The sequence below is a fragment of the Felis catus genome, chromosome C1 (genome assembly GCF_018350175.1).
Source record: "Felis catus isolate Fca126 chromosome C1, F.catus_Fca126_mat1.0, whole genome shotgun sequence".
In the NCBI taxonomy this organism is placed as follows: Eukaryota; Metazoa; Chordata; class Mammalia; order Carnivora; family Felidae; genus Felis; species Felis catus.
In genome coordinates, this window is record NC_058375.1 from 19,942,469 (window position 1) to 19,958,463 (window position 15,995).

At 42.3% G+C, this 15,995-nt stretch overlaps 1 long non-coding RNA gene across 2 annotated transcripts; it reads left to right on the forward strand.

Moving 5' to 3' along the window:
• Nucleotides 1-3,784: 3,784 nt before the first annotated feature.
• Nucleotides 3,785-12,011, forward strand: LOC109502170. 2 transcript variants are annotated; one of them, XR_002744371.2, is made up of 4 exons: nucleotides 3,785-4,358; nucleotides 8,647-8,727; nucleotides 10,905-11,099; nucleotides 11,838-12,011. It is a non-coding gene; the product is annotated as an uncharacterized LOC109502170 (long non-coding RNA). The 2 variants fall into 2 exon arrangements; XR_006584068.1 differs by lacking the exon at nucleotides 3,785-4,358 and having other exon boundaries at nucleotides 8,110-8,727.
• Nucleotides 12,012-15,995: the final 3,984 nt, after the last annotated feature.

Below are 15,995 nucleotides of genomic sequence, written 5' to 3' on the forward strand. Positions count from 1 at the left end.
CAAGCCACCATTCAGGATAATATTGATAATGCCAAAAAGGTGATCTATAAACACAAGGCTTAAATAATCTCCCACTGATAAATTTATAAAGACTAAATCTTAGAACTTCATCGATGTTATTAGCAGCTGACTTTTAGTGAGTGCTATTACTTATAACGGTGTGCTAAGTGCTTCTCAACAAACTAATGAGGTGCGTTATATTGTTTTTCCTCTTTTTACGGTGTCTAAGTGAATGTCAAAGCAAGGATGAGAGGCACCTTGAACATTATATAGTCCAGCCACCACGTGCATTTTGTATGCTTCTAGTGATGGATGTGGATGGAGATTGCTACATTCTAAGACAGTCTATTACATGACTTCTTCCATATTCCGAACTAAAACATGTGTTTCTAAAGCTCCTAATCATCAGTTCTAGTCTTGGGGCAGCCCCAGGATGAGTTTAATTTCCTTTTCATTCAGTAGCCTTTCAGGTATTTCAACATGGTTCTTCTATCACTCATGAATTCTTCAACTTTTCCTCATTACCCAGGGGTTCAAGTCTCCTCACCATCTTGGTTGGTTGCTCTTTATTACATCCCTTTAAAAGTGAACACGTCACTTAGATGTGGTCTAATACAGAATAAAATGGATTCCCACCCCCCACCCCCTGTTCTAGATGCTATATTTCTCTTAATCCAGCCTAAAATTCTACTTAATTTATCTGAACTCCCTATGGGGGAAAACCCAACCTGACTCCCCACTGCCTCCCCTTGCCATGTCGTTTTTAGGTTTTATGTTCCTTTTCTAGTTCTGTCATAACACGTGCACATGCTTTTCTTCTGCATGACCTTGGTCTTCATTCTTGCAGTGTAGTACTGATCTCTGCATGTGCACATATGTTACATTCATTTTCTCTTGGTTTCTATCACCTTATCTCTTCCCACTTCACCTCCTGCTTTCTACCTAGTTCAATATCAGAGAATCCAAATTGCTTTCTAACCATCTTTTTTCTTTACAACGCGAGGTAGGCATGTTCTGAATCCGGTGAGTTTGGACGCGTCTGTCCTGGTTAGCATTTACAAATACATATGCTAGCAGTTTGAGGCTGGCTTCCAAGAGAGTAATTTGATTTGGGAATGCTTTTCATGAGCAGATCTCAACGAATTTCACTTTACTGGAGTTCCAGAGGAAAAAACACGGCCCAGAGGGCGCCTGGGTGGCTCAGTCTGTTGAGCGTCAGACTTCAGTTCAGGTCATGATCTCATGGTCCGGGGGTTCGAGTCTCGCATTGGGCCCCTGAGCTGACAGCTCAAAGCCTGGAGCCTGCTTCAGATTCTGTGTGTCTCCCTCTTTCTCAGCCCCTCCCCCACTTGCATTCTCTTCTTCTCTCTCTCAAAAATAAACAAACATTAAAAAATTTAAAACACATACACACACACACACACACACACACACACACACACACACACACCATGGCCCAGGACTTCGTCTTATAGGGGACATCCTGAATGCAAAACGTGATGAACGAACAGTGACCCCTTCACTCTATGGACAGTTAAAGTAATAACTAGCTTGGATGATGAGAAGAATAACAAAAGCAGCCTGAGTTCAAACCTTGTCTCTGAAGTTTCCAGCCTGGGTGATCTTGTGCCAGTTACTTAACTTCTCTGTGTCTTAATTTCCTCATCTGTAAAATAATGGCAACAATTGTACCCACTCCTTAGGCCAGTTGTGAGGAGTTAATTCATATAAAGAGCTTAGAACAGTGTCTGGCTCCCACATAGTAAAGGACAGATATTCCTGCATGTTGGATAAAGCCAAAACAGAAAGGAGATTATTTCTCCAGGCATTTAGTTTTCCGCCTGCATCTTTACAAGCCTTAATTCATTGAGCCTTAGTATGGAGGTTTTGGCTTTATAAGGAAGCAGACTTTCAGAAAGAGGCTCAGGAGTCATTTGTGAATGAATGCCCCTCAATCTGGGGCTGGTGAGAAGCAGGGTAGGATTGTTATTTAAGAGGGAGAAAGGCTAGAAGAATTAAAATCTAGCGGGGATGAGATCCAGCATGATCTTTCTTTTCTTGCTATTGAAATAACAAAACAACAAAACAACAACAACAACAACAACAACAACAACAACAACAACAACAACAAAACTTCCAGGCGAAAATGAGTAAATATGACTCCTAGTGAGAGCGGGGGAGCTACAGATCTTACCCAAAGAATTCAGTGGTCTACCTTGGCCAATCTTTTGTGCTTTAAAAATCTCCGGATTTAAAAATGAAAACGTGACTTCCCACCTCCCCTTCCCCCCACCCCCCAAACCACCCTACTGCTTTGGTCTTGGTCATATAGCAGTTTAGTACCGAATTCTACAAAACGCCAAATGTTCCCCAGAAACTTCTGTTTGCTTATGTTGTACGGTCTACAATGCAGACTCTACACTAACAGAAGAAATTAGTATAGGTTGTGTCAAATCGTGTTAAAATACAACATTAAATAAATGCAAAGAGCCCAGAACAAAGAAAGTGATTAAGCTGGTTTAACTGCATTCAACCCACTATGCTAAATCCCTGTAGGGGGCTTGAGTTAAACAACAAATTTGGTTTCTTGGCCTAAATCCTTTTCTTCAAAGAAGAAATGTTTCTTGTGAGTAATTCCGATAAATTTGTTTTCATCGTCTTCATTTCTTAGTCCCTAGGGAAGCTGGGGGGGTGAAAAGAACCCATCTGATTGGGTTCCATTTTAGGAAGAGACGGACTGTGAAGAATGGAATAGAGGCAGATCAGTTATACAGCTAAAGAGGCACTGGGTGAACTGAGGAACGGGAGGTGTGTGATTGTTCAGCCCCAGAAAAAGGCCAGCTAGTGACACCCGGGATGAGGATTTTTACCCGGCAGTGAATCAAGGAAGACTGAGAGGGAGATAATAAGGTGTAATTATAGCAGTGCTGTTAGTGCCTGTTTATGGGGTCTGGCAGCAATTTGGTTGAACACCCCTCATTTTGAGAAATTTGTAATTTGGCAGTGAGAATTCCTGCCTTAAAATTTGGCTCAAACCCTCACAGTTTAATATTGCAAAATCTGGGAAATGTTGAAATGTGGCTGCTATTCTAATTGAACTTTTTCAGGCTCTTTCGAATTGGTTTTTTTCCTGTTGGATTCCGAAACAACCGCCTTTTTAAAAGTTCGGGAAGGTGTTTTGGACTACAAACTCAAGCCAGCTCACGAGCTGATGTACTGCTCCGGTGAACGCTCCTGACTTACATCTTTGTGTACATACAGTTGCGGGGGGCGGGGGGAGAAGCTTTAACTTGAAAAACCCGAGTTCCTTCTGTTGGGTAGCCCTTTAAAAATTCCCCCCAGTCAGTATTTTGTTTAATTTCCTTTGAGTCGCCGCGGTGCAACGTGGTGTTGCTCTTGGTTTTATCAACCCACTGCCTCCCCCAAGATTATTCCCCGTTGTTTTAAAGTAGAAGGGAGGTCACCAGGCTGTAGTGAAATGTGGCCAACTCCGGCGGGGACCAAGTTGGCCCAACCGGCTTCTCTAAAGTAACTGGAAGTTTTCTGACAGGAAACCGGTCAGTTCTTGTAAGTCTCGGCACCGGTTCCCACGGCCCCGGCGGCGGCGGCGCCCCCGACGCCCCTCTCGGGGCCGGGGAGGGGCGCGGGGTGCGGGGCGCTGTGGGCGGCAGGGGGCAGCAGCGGGAACCCGTTGTTCTCGAGGTGGGGGGTGGGGCGGGAAGCCGCGCCCCCCCCCCCCGTTTCCGCGCCCCGCTCCCTCCCCTCCCCCTCTCGCGCCTTCCCTCCCCTCCCCGCGGGGAGGAGGGCGGGGGCGCGGAGCCCTCCCCCGGGACAGGGGGGCGTGCGCGTCCCCTCCGCTCCCCTCCCCCCCGGCCGGGCTCTCCTGGCTCCCCGAGGCGGGAGTTTCCAGGAAGAGCTCAGAGCGCGGCCGCACCACCGAGCGCACGGAGACATCAAGTAGTCCCTCAGAGCGACCTTATTAGAGAATTCTAGCTGCCAGGGGCAGTCAGAGTCGCAACTCCGAAGAGATAGGGGGTGACAGCCGGCCTGAGGGCCTCAGGGAAAGAGGTCCGAGCTCCCACTTTGCATTGCCGGAGAAAGACGTGTGGGGGAGGCGGAACGAGTTCCGGCGGAGGGCTCGGGCGCGCCCGGTGGAGTGAAGCGCCGCGCAGTCGAAGCGCTCACGGAGTTAAAGTGGGCGGGAAAACCCGGAACGGACTCTCCCTGACACGCCCAGGACCTCCCGTCCCATTTTTCGTGGGGGAGGGGACGAAAAAAAGCAACGGAGAGAAACGTGTTTCCTTTCCCGGCTACCTAAACCCCCACTGGAGAAAAAAGTGATGACCCGCCACCACGGGGTACGCGCGGCTGGACGCTCAGGTCCCGGCGCGGCGAGGAGGGGCCGCGTGGCTCCTCCTTCTCTAACGTCCGCGCCGTCGGCGCGGGGCGCGCGGTCAGAAACCCAGGCCTGTGCGCTGAAGGAGCCAGGCGCGCGCATGCGCGCGCTAGCGCGCGCTTCCCGCCCCTTTTCCTGAGAGCGTTCGCTTTCACCCCTCCCCCCACGTTCCTCAGCCGCCACCTCAGAGCCACCCCCGCACCCAACCCTCTCTTTTCGGGGGAGGTGGCCCATCTTGCCTATCCACTGACTAACCCCTTCACCTCAGCTTTGCCCCGCCTCCCCTGAGCTTCGGTACAAACTCCGCAGCGAGCGCTCCGTTTTCACATTCCCGCCTCCGCCCTCTATTTCCCCTCCCAGCCCTGAAGCACTTCCTGCGAACTGCCCTGTTCTCGCTCCTCTGTGCGCGCCGCCTACTTCTTGCCCTAACTGGATGGCTGCTTTCACGTTGGCGGAGCCATGGGTTGTGATCCTGTGATCCTTCCTCTCTCTCAGTGGCGATCGCCTGCTCCATTTTACAGATGGGGAAGTTAAGGTCCAGAGGTCTGACTGGCTGGATTCTGAACACTCCTCGAGTTTTTTCCCCAAATCAAACCTGAACTGACCCTGGAAATTTTTTTTTTTTCTTTACATGTGTTTATTTTTGAGAGACAGAGCACAAGTGAGGGAGGGGCAAAGAGAGAATGAGACACAGAATCCAAAGCAGGCTCCAGGCTCTGAGCTGTCAGCACAGAGCCCGAGGCGGGGCTTGAACCCACGAACTATGAGATCATGACCCGCAGCCGAAGTCAGACACCCAACCGACTGAGCCACCCAGGAGCCCCGACCCTGGAAAGATTAAACCCTCAGTTTCCACTAATTTTAAGCAACCTTGGAAAGCCAGTCCCCCAGTCTTTCTCTTGGGACCCTCAAACCTCTAGGGCAAGCCACAACAGACCGGTTAGCAAAAGCCATAGAAACAATTTACCCCAAATCAACTAGGTAGTGTTTACTAAGTCAGAAGAAGGGCCAAGGGCCAAGTCGGCATCTTAAGACACAGGCTTTTAGAGGTGATGGAGGTTATTTGCTCAATGTAAGGTCGTTTTTTACCATGATGTGTAATATTTTCTCTTAGATCTTGTAATTCTCTTATTCCTTCCCCCCCTTTGAGATTTTTTATTTTTCAGGATTTGAAAACATTTTGATGGAATTGGCCTCCTTGATTAAGAAAAAAGACCTTTTTAGGGGCGTCTGGGGGGGCTCAGTCGGTTAAGCGTCCAACTTCATTTTGGCTTAGGTCATGGTCTCATGGTTTTGGGATCTAGCCCCTTGTAGGGCTCTGTGCTGACAGCATTGAGCCTATTTGGGATTCTTGGAGAGAGACCCTCTCTCTCTGCCTCTCTCAAAAAAATTAACTTAGAAAAAAATTTTAATACCACTTTATTTTATAAAGATAACCTTTCCTTTTTGTTAATGTGGTGGGATATTATTATCCTGAATTCCCCCTCTTCCCAAAGTTACTTCTTCCCTGGGCTTCAGCTCTAAAGTTATCTCAAGTCCATGGGAGACAAGAGATGTCCTAGAGAATTCTGGAAGCACCACTACTGTAAACCTTTTGGTACCACAAACTTTAAAGCTATACCTGGGAACTGAAGGAAACAGGAGACTTGTATAATTTTATGTATATCTAGAGATTGATTAATTCAGATTTAGGGGCACCCGGGTGGCTCAGTCGTGAAGCGTCCAGATTTGACTCAGGTCATGATCTCGCAGGTCATGAGCTCAGTCCCAGTCAGGCTCTGTGCTGACAGCTCAGAGCCTGGAGCCTGCTTCGGATTCTGTGTCTCCCTCTGTCTCTCCCCTTCCCTTGGCTCACACCTTGTCTCTCTCTCAAAAATAAACATTAAAAAACTTTTTTTTTTAATTCAGATTCAAATGTTTTGAAAGTCTCATTCCAAGCAGTGTAAATTTGGATCTGTTTTGTTACATTTTGTGTGAAATGACACTTTTGTCATGATTTTCCTCTATTGTAAATATTTCTAAATTGTTTATTGGGCTGATGTCTTCTGATCATGATGGTGGTCTTAAGAACCAGTCCAGATTCATTACAAGAGAGTTTTTTGTTAAGTAGACTAAGAGTGTGGCGTGCTAACACTTTTCTGAACATTGTTCACCAAATGGATGCTTCCTATGTGCTAGGTCTTTCGTGGGATATAAAGTTGAACATGATAAGGCTATTCTTTTATTTTTTCTTTTTTAATGTTTGTTTATTTTTGAGAGAGAGAAAGAGTGCAAGCGGGAGAGAGACATGGAGAGAGGGGGGCAGAGGATCCGAAGTGGGCCCCGTGCTGACAGCAGCGAGCTGGATGCGGGGCTTGAACTCATCGAACCATGAGATCGTGACCTGAGCCACGTCAGACGCTCAACCAACCTGGTGCCCTAAGACGGGGCTATTCTTAAAATGCAATCTAGTAGTGGAGATGAAACTACTACAGGCTCAAATCAGTAAAAACTCATTGTTATTTCTTATTATTTAAAAAAAAACCACATAAGTTACATATTAATTTGTGGTTTCCACAATTCTCTCCCCTTGTTCACGTGCAGTCCTCAGGTTCTGAACGTGTAGATCAAGAAACAGAGCAATGAATAGTTAAGAACGAGCTAAACAGAAAATGAGGAGGAGTGGGCAGTGATTTAATGGGAATGTGAATAATGGCACCGTCCAATATTGAAAAAAAAAGACAACAAGAATGTCAGGAAAGAGAAATTTAAGTGTAACAATGTCTGGGTCTTTGGATTTTAAATGCTGAAGAAAGATGGGAAAGCATTAGGAATTATGTACTATTTAACTTTGCATGAATGCTCACAAACATAGTTTTTATTTCAGGAAGGATAAATAGCCTTGCATTTAAGCCGTTGCCTACATACATAGATTTGGTGAGGAATTTTAAGGAAGACCAGTGGTACAGAGGTAACATCCAGGTTGCAGTGGAATTCAAACTTCCTAAAGCAGGAGAAGGGGAGAATCCTGTGATTAGTTTAAACAGACTCCAAACTTACCCACCCACTCCCAAAGAAAATCATTTACAGTCCAAGAGATTAAATGTAACTTAAATCTTAAAGTACTTTTTGACCAATTTAGAAAGCATTGCATTTGAACTTTAGCATTCGAAGTTGCCCTTCTAAAATGATTTTTCCACTTTTTGCTCCATTCACATACTCTATGTTTCTGCTGGGCTCTTGCTTCTGTAACCAGAGTTCACTGCAACTTCAACCTTGAAGTTACATCCTGGTCTGCAAACTGATGCTTCTCAGGGGGTTGGTGCTGTAAGATAAGTAACTAGGTTTTCAGTTCAATCTCATTTTCTTTTTCTTTCTTTCTTTATTTCTTTCCTTCTTTCTTTCATGTTTATTTATTTGAGAGAGAGAGAGAGAGAGAGAGAGAGAGAGAGAGAGAGAGAGAGAGAGAGAGAATGAATCCCAAGCAGGCTGCATGCTGTCAGCACAGAGCCCAATATGGGGCTCAAAATCACAAACTGTGAAATCCTGACCTGAGCCAAAATCAGATGCTTAACCACCTGAACCACCCAGACACCCCTATTTTTTTTTAAAGAGTTTTATTTTATTTTTTCAATGTTTATTTATTTTGAAAGAGAGAGGGAGAGCATGTAGGGGTGGGGGGAGGAGCAGAGAGAGATAATCCCAAGCAGGCTCCATGCTCAGAGCAGGGCCCAATGCAGGGCTTGATCCCACTAACCATGAGATCATGACCTGAGCTGAAACCGAGTCGGACGCTTAGCTGACTGAGCCACCCAGGCACCCCAATCTCATTTTGTTTCTAACTTTTAAAATCAAAAGTTAAATTGTGAGAACCTCAGGAACATAGTCTTTCTTAGGTGAAATGAAAACATTACATGTGAGAATGCACTACTTTTTATTAAATCTGGGGATCATTTTCAGAATTCTTATATGTGACTGAATTGTTACTTATAACCTGCAACAGTGGCCCATAGACAGTAGAGTCAAGCTGCTGTGGTTTATTATCACTAATCTGGGACAACAGTGGTGCTATCTGATTTCTTAAGGGAAAGTCACATTGTAGACTAAAACCTATAGAAAAATTGACACAAGTCATCAGCTCTTTCCTAATGGAATTTAGGCCTTGTTTTCCCCTTTATTGTCCACCTCTGTGTCATTTAGCGTAAACATATCTTTATTGTTGGTCCTGCATGAAAGCCGGAATTCATAAGGGTTCTGTTTCTTCGTTTTAGAAGCCACAGTACATTCACCAAGCCTTCTAAAGATGACTTTTCTGGCTGCTGCTACTGACTCCATTCTTTGCGGGATCCTGGGTATGTCATTCCTCTTATTTGGGCTTCCGTTTCTCTACCTTGGGTCTTGCTGGACCCACAACCAGCTCAAGGCCGTTCTTCAAGGGGCCACTTTTTTTGCCTTAGTGCTGCAGGGCCCTGGACTCTTAAAGCAATTTATTCTTTTATTCAAATCAGTGTCTTCAAGTCGTATCTAGTTTTTCTATATTTGTGTGATAACTTTTATGTTGGAGGACTGAAACTTTGGGTTTGAATAATAATGTGATGTTAAGGTAGGCCCTTTGGGAGGCTGGGATTACCAAGAGACTATATCAGGGGTTCTAAACCTGGCGTCCAGGATAAAATTCACGAGCATGGACGGGGAGAAAATTACATCTTTGTTTTCACTAATATTGAAATTCAGCACTTCCTTTTAGTATCAGTGTTAGTAACAAAATCATAGCAGTATTAGCAGTACCATACTTGGGAATGTCACTGATAGAAATCACAGATGATTTCCTATCACATTGCAGTTGCTGCAGACCTGTTGATAAGAGTTTGCACTCTGTTTTAAATTTAATGTTCTTATTTTTATTTTTGAGACAGAGAGAGACAGAGTACGAGCGGGGGAGGAGCAGAGAGAGAGAGGGAGACACAGAATCCGAAACAGGTTCCAGGCTCCAAACTGTCAGCACAGAGCCCGACGCGGGGCTCAAACTAACGAACTGAGAGATCATGACCTGAGCCAGTCGGATGCTTAACCGACTGAGCCACCCAGGCACCCCTGAAGTCTTTACTACTAGATCTTGTTATTTATTGTGTTAATAATGAAGCACATTGTATCATAAATTTTTAATATTTTGATCACTATTTCCATATGTTGCATTTGGAAACCTATGTAATGTCATCTGTAAATATTTAATGAGTTTAAAAACATCATTCTGACGAGGGGTCTGTAGGCTTCTCCACATTGACAAAGGAGTCCATGGTACAAAGAATGATTAAGAACCCTTGCTTTGGGACACCTGGGTAGCACAGTTAGTTAAATGTCTGACTCTTGAGCTTGGCTCAGGTCATGATCTCACAGTTTGTGAGTTTGAGCCCCACATCGGGCTCTGCGCTGACAGCATGGAGCCTGCTTGGGATTCTGTCTCTCCCTCCCTCTGCCCCTCCTCAACTTGTGTCCTCTCTCTCTCAAAATAAATAAAGTTAAAAAAAAAAAAAGAACCCTGCTTTAATCAAAATAATTACTATTAGTAACGGGTTATAAACCATTGAATGAGATAAGAGCCTATGAGTCCACACTGATATAAAGAAGTAAATAAATCATTATATAAATGTAGGAAAAGTGAAAGCATTTCCTACCAGAGGATGACAACTAGTAAATATAGATGAAATGGTGGAGTGAGAAACTCACTCGTGGATGCTGAAACTGGCAAAATGGGTGAAAGTTTGATGAGGAGCAGGATACTTGCATGGTGAAGTATTTCTCCATAAACTACTTTAATAATTATAAAGGGGAAATAGTGGAGGATCCTCTTTAATACCACCTTCACCAAGTCATCAAGCCTACGTCATCTCTTAATAAGAAGTACTGAGGACACAACATTGCTTCACTGGTAATCCTGCCAAAAATGTACAAACTGAATCTAATCATGAGGAAATATCAAACAAACCCAAATTGAGAGCCATCTTACAAAATAACTGGCCTGTACCCTTCAAAAACGTCAAGGCCAGGAAACAACAGAAAGGCTGAGAAAGGCTGAGGGACTGGTCCAGATTAAAAGAGGCAAAAGAGACATGAAAACTGAATGTAGTGTGTGACCTTAGATTTGATCCTGGACTAGGAAAAAAAAAAAAAAAAAAAAGCCCTAAAAAATGCTTTTAGTACAAATGGCAACATTTAACATGGATCGTGAATTAGATAATAGTATTGTATCAATGTTAAATGTCCCAATTTTTATATCTATACTGTGGCTGCATAGAGAATGACCTTGTTCTTAGTAAATAACACACGGAAGTATTTAGGAGTAAAAGAGTATGATATCTAAGTCTCAAATGGTTCAGAAAAAATGCATATATTTATAAGTCTATATATATAAAGGTAGAATAAGAAGGCATATGGAGCAGAGGTAATAAAATTTGATTTGGATAAAAAACTTAAGAGGAGTTCCTTCTACTATTCTTTTTTTTTTTTTTTATGTTTTATTTATTCTTAGAGAGAGAGACAGAGCATGAGCATAGGAGGAGCAGAGCGGAGGAGGAGCAGAGCAAGAGAGGGACACAGAATTGGAAGCAGGCTCCAGGCTCCGAGCGAGCTTCCAGCCCAAGAGCCCGCCACGGGGCTCAAACTCACAAGCCGTGAGATCATGACCTGAGCCGAAGTCGGCCGCTCAACTGACTGAGCCACCCAGGTGCCCCATACTATTCTTTTGTTGTTGTTGTTAAGTTTTTATTTAAATTCCAGTTAGTTAACATACAGTGTAATGTTAGTTTCAGGTGCACAATGTAGTCATACAACACCCAGTGTTCATCATAACAAGTGCATCCTTAATCCCCAGCACCTACTTCACCCATCCCCCCACACCCACCTCCCTACTGTGTGTTCTCTGTAGTTAAGATTCCTTCTACTATTCTTGAAATGTTCTGTCAGTTTGAAATTATATTGTTTTAGATCATTTGTTACACCCCCTCACTTTGAGGAGGTGAAAATTCATATTTTGGAAGGTGAAGACTCGCTCAAGATCGCAGCAAGTTAGTGACGAGAGTTGGGGCCCAAACTCAGATCTCCAGATGTCAGTCCTCTTTTTACAACACTAACTGATCCTTTGGTGTTTGTGTTTGGATGGCAAAAATTGAGCCACGGCTTTTTACTTCTCTTTTTAGTTTCTTGGTTCCTTAGAGCTAGTTCCTTCTACTAGAGAACCACAGTAACATAACTAAATGCTTCTTTCAGTTCCTTCATGATTAGGCAAGGATCAATTTGAAGTTTTTGAGCTTGTGGTTGGGATACCCCTTTCTCTTGTAGGTTCAGCATCTTTCTTTACTGCCAACCTTTTCTGTACATAATTGGTTTCTTTTCTATGGTATTACTTGTAACCCTTCTCCCATAGAGTAATGGTTTATTATATTGTTTAAACTTTTTTCCATAGGTCACGCCATCTCAAGGTCTTTTTATGTACTCTCAAGAAAATTGTATATTTTCTGGAACGCCTGGCTGGCTTAGTCAGTGGAGCATGTAACTCTTGATCTTGGAGTTGTGGGTTTGAGTCCCACACTGGGTGTAGAGGTTACTTAAAAATAAAAAATAATAAACAAATAAACAAACAAACAAATAAATAAAATGTTAAAAAAATAAAATTGTATGGGGGCGCCTGGGTGGCTCAGTCGGTTAAGCATCCAACTTAGGCTCAGGTCATGATCTCACAGGTTGTGGGTTCAAGCCCCACGTTGGGCTCTGTGCTGACAGCTCAGAACCTGGAGCCTGCTTCAGATTCTGTGTCTCCTCTCTCTGCCCCTCCTGATGGCACTCTGTCTCTCTCTCAAAAATGAATACAAACATTACATTTTTTAATTTTTTTTTCAACGTTTATTTATTTTTGGGACAGAGAGAGACAGAGCATGAACGGGGGAGGGGCAGAGAGAGAGGGAGACACAGAATCGGAAACAGGCTCCAGGCTCTGAGCCATCAGCCCAGAGCCCGACGCGGGACTCGAACTCACGGACCGCGAGATCGTGACCTGGCTGAAGTCGGACGTTTAACCGACTGCACCACCCAGGCGCCCCAAACATTACATTTTTTAAATAAAAAAATAAAAAATAAAATAAAATTGTATGTTTTCATTTCTATGATTCTATGATTCCGTTTTCTTGGTGGAAAGTTAAGGCATAATTTGCTGGAAGAAAGAGAGGATATAGCATCTCAGAATTACAGTCTTAAGGAGAGTAATCTAACCACAGTAGTTGGTGTGGGTCATTTAATAGTTCTACTAGTTACTGACTAATATCAGCTTTATAAAGAAATTAAGGGCTCAACTATGTTGTTTTCTATGTAAATCAGCTAATTATCATCGGTATGAGGACTCCTTGTCTCCAAATGGGATAATGGAAAATAATTAACTTGAACCATATGAAATTGCTAGTTTTGTCACAACTGAATATCAACAGTTTTATATACGGCTCAACCTAATAGCAGTAAGTACATTATTAGATTTATTTTAGGTTATTAAATTGGGTTATTTTCTCTTCTCTTAGAGTGTTGGTAGAAAAATGGAGACCGTTCATGTGGGATCTGTTCTTGACTCTTCAACTTCTCTCAGTTTCTTTTCCTACTTTGGCTGTTCCTGTCTTCACTCCCTCTGTGAGAGTCTTGCTAGGCTTCAGATTCCTCCAAATTTCCATCTTGGCTTATATTACCTTCCACCACTTGGGAGCCTTCCGTTGATTCTTAGAAAGTTAAAGATGGAATATCAGAGGCAGTTTGTTCAATTTCCTTATACCCCAGATGAGGAAACAGAAGCTAGCATCATAACGCTGGTATCTGAGAGGTGGGGCAAGAATGCAATAGCCTGACTCCCAGGACCCTGTTCTTTCTATGTCAGCACCCATGTTCTTATCTGGATCTTATATTCCCTACAGTGTAATTGTATGGACTTGGGTCTATCTGTCAGTCTCTCTCTTTCCTATCCTTATCTTTTACTTAGCTCTCAATTCTCAATCACCTGGATCTTCCTTATTTCCTCAGTTTTGCCTTTTTACCATTCCAGAGCAGACTTAGCTTATGCATTCTGTCTGTCATTTTTGCCATGGTGAGAGGTGAAGAAATAGTTGTATTCCATGATTTTTAATTCCTGGGGTGATCCAATGGGGGAGTGGCTGAGATCATTTTATTTTAAGATAATGAAAGATACCCTTGTATATTTGTGTATCTTCAGTGCATTATTTTATACTTACACAGTATTTTGAAAATAATTTAAGAAAAAATAGTGGTTGATAATATCTGTCTCTACCATAAAAAATTCCATAGTCCAATGGAAACAATTGACAAGAATTAGAATATTATTAGTTAATGAATGAGCGATCTTTTGTTAAGCCCCAAAAAGTAGAGTCTTGAATTGTATTCGACTTGCTGAAAAAATACCATTATCTATATTCCTAAAATATGAATTGTTTATTCGAAAAGACCTTTGGTAACCAGGTTCACAGGAACAGAGTAAAGTATCAAGAAAAAGAATTAGCAAGAAGGAAGTGAAAGACGAGGGTAGTGAACAAGTCCTAATAATAATGTAGATTTTTTTTTAAATTTCCTTAAGTAATCTCTAAGACCAACGTGGGGTTCAAACTCATTACCCCGAGATCAAGAGTCACATGCTCTACCAACTGAGCAGCCAGGCTCCCTAATGTAGCAATTCTTAAAGGGAAGAGGAATGGCAATAATAATTTCTCATAGTTTATGTGTTTTTAAGATAGTTCTGTTAGCGATTCAGCCCCTAGTTAACAAAACCTGGAAGAAAATGTTTGGTGTATGGATCTGGTACCTTGAGGAGTATCTCAGATTTTTTTTTCTCCTTTAAAGACTTAGCTGTTGATAAGAAGTTCCCTGTCAACACCTTATTTTGTCAGCATTTGCATCTTTGCAGCCCAGGAATTTGGTTTTATGTGCTTTACCTGCTTCAGGATAAATTGACCTTCTATTGGTAGGTGTGTGGTATGCAAAATGCTACTTCAGCGGGGAGTTTGGGTAAGCACTGACTGATGGATGTAAGAAGTCAATGGAGACTTTGTCCTAAGGCCAATGTTTGTATTTTCTTCCTTCTGCCATGTAGCTTTTCAGAGAAATAGTCTTTGGGTTTCTTTTATTAGTTAATCTCCCACTGCCATCCCCCAACCCACCCCCATCTTCACGTCCCCACCGTCTTTTTATGTGTAAACTAAGCCTTTGTTGAAAGCAATTTATGGCAAAGTTATACAATTTTCTTTGGAAAATAAAAAAGGGATATGTATGTGAGTATCTCTGGTCTCTTTTCAAGCTTTAATCACCCCGATATTCATAGACCTGATTTGGAAAAATGAAGAAAAGAAAGGACTATTCATTTGAGGTAAATGGTGTTAACCATGAATAATTGTAAATGGGCTTTTAGAGACTTAATGATTCTGTCTTAATAAGGTAACAACCCTTAATTCCCTAAGTTTATAACCTACGAACTTGCAGAGTTTTCTCCAACTATCAGTTGTTCCTGTTAGACAGCCAGAGCTGAAAAGATGTAGTATGTATCTCAGGGTTCATTCACAATTATAAAGTGAAACTGAAATGTGACAAACAGATTACTAGATGCCTTATCAAATACAGAGAAATCAGTCGCTCATTACTCATGCCTCTCTTCTACAGGTATTTCCTACAAATACAGTGGGCAATACATTTAAAATGTTTTCACTTTAGCTTATTTTACTAATAGCTATTATCTTTTTATTTGTTGAATTTGCTCCAGGACTCCAGAAAAAAAAAAAAGCCTTCCTGATAAACTTTAAAGAATGACACTGCTGATGACTACCCTTTCAGATTTCTTCTTGACTGAAGGGTTTCATTGATGAACTTGTCTTAGTCAAGATACTACCTAGATCCATTCTACTTGTTCACGATTCACCAATCTCTTAAAATTTGTTTCAAATGCCTTCATCTTCATGAAAATTTTCTAATAAGATGGCCAAGATGATCTTTTCTTCTCTTTTAGCCATCCACTGACACATTATACATACCAGTGTTTACCAAGCCAGCTGGATTCTTTGAGATATTACTAGGTGTTCAGAGTGAAATAAATTTAGTAAACGTGGTATATTATTTCCCTCTCTTGAATATATGTATAATTTATATTATGCATATATTATGAATGAATATTAAAGTCTCTGAGAAGATCTGCAATAAAAGAAATCTGCCTAATTTTGTTTAGTCCATTGTACTTAGTAAATACTTTCTAAATTGCAAGTTGTAACTCAAATGTCACTTTCTGCAGGAAGACTTTCATGACTCCCTCAGGCACTATCCAATGTGTCTACCACTGAATTCACATAGCTTAGACTTACACTATAAAGTGCTATAAAAATTTAGTTTCCGTTAATATTATGATATAATCTTTTGATTGTAAGCAACAGACAACTCAACTCAAACTGGCTTAAACAATTAAGGGAGGGGCACCTAGGTAGCTCAGTTGGTTAAGCTCGGCTTAGTTTCGGCTCATGTCACAATCTCACAGGTTTGTGAGATTGCACCCCACGTCAGGCTCTATGCTAACAGCACAGCATCGAGACTGCTT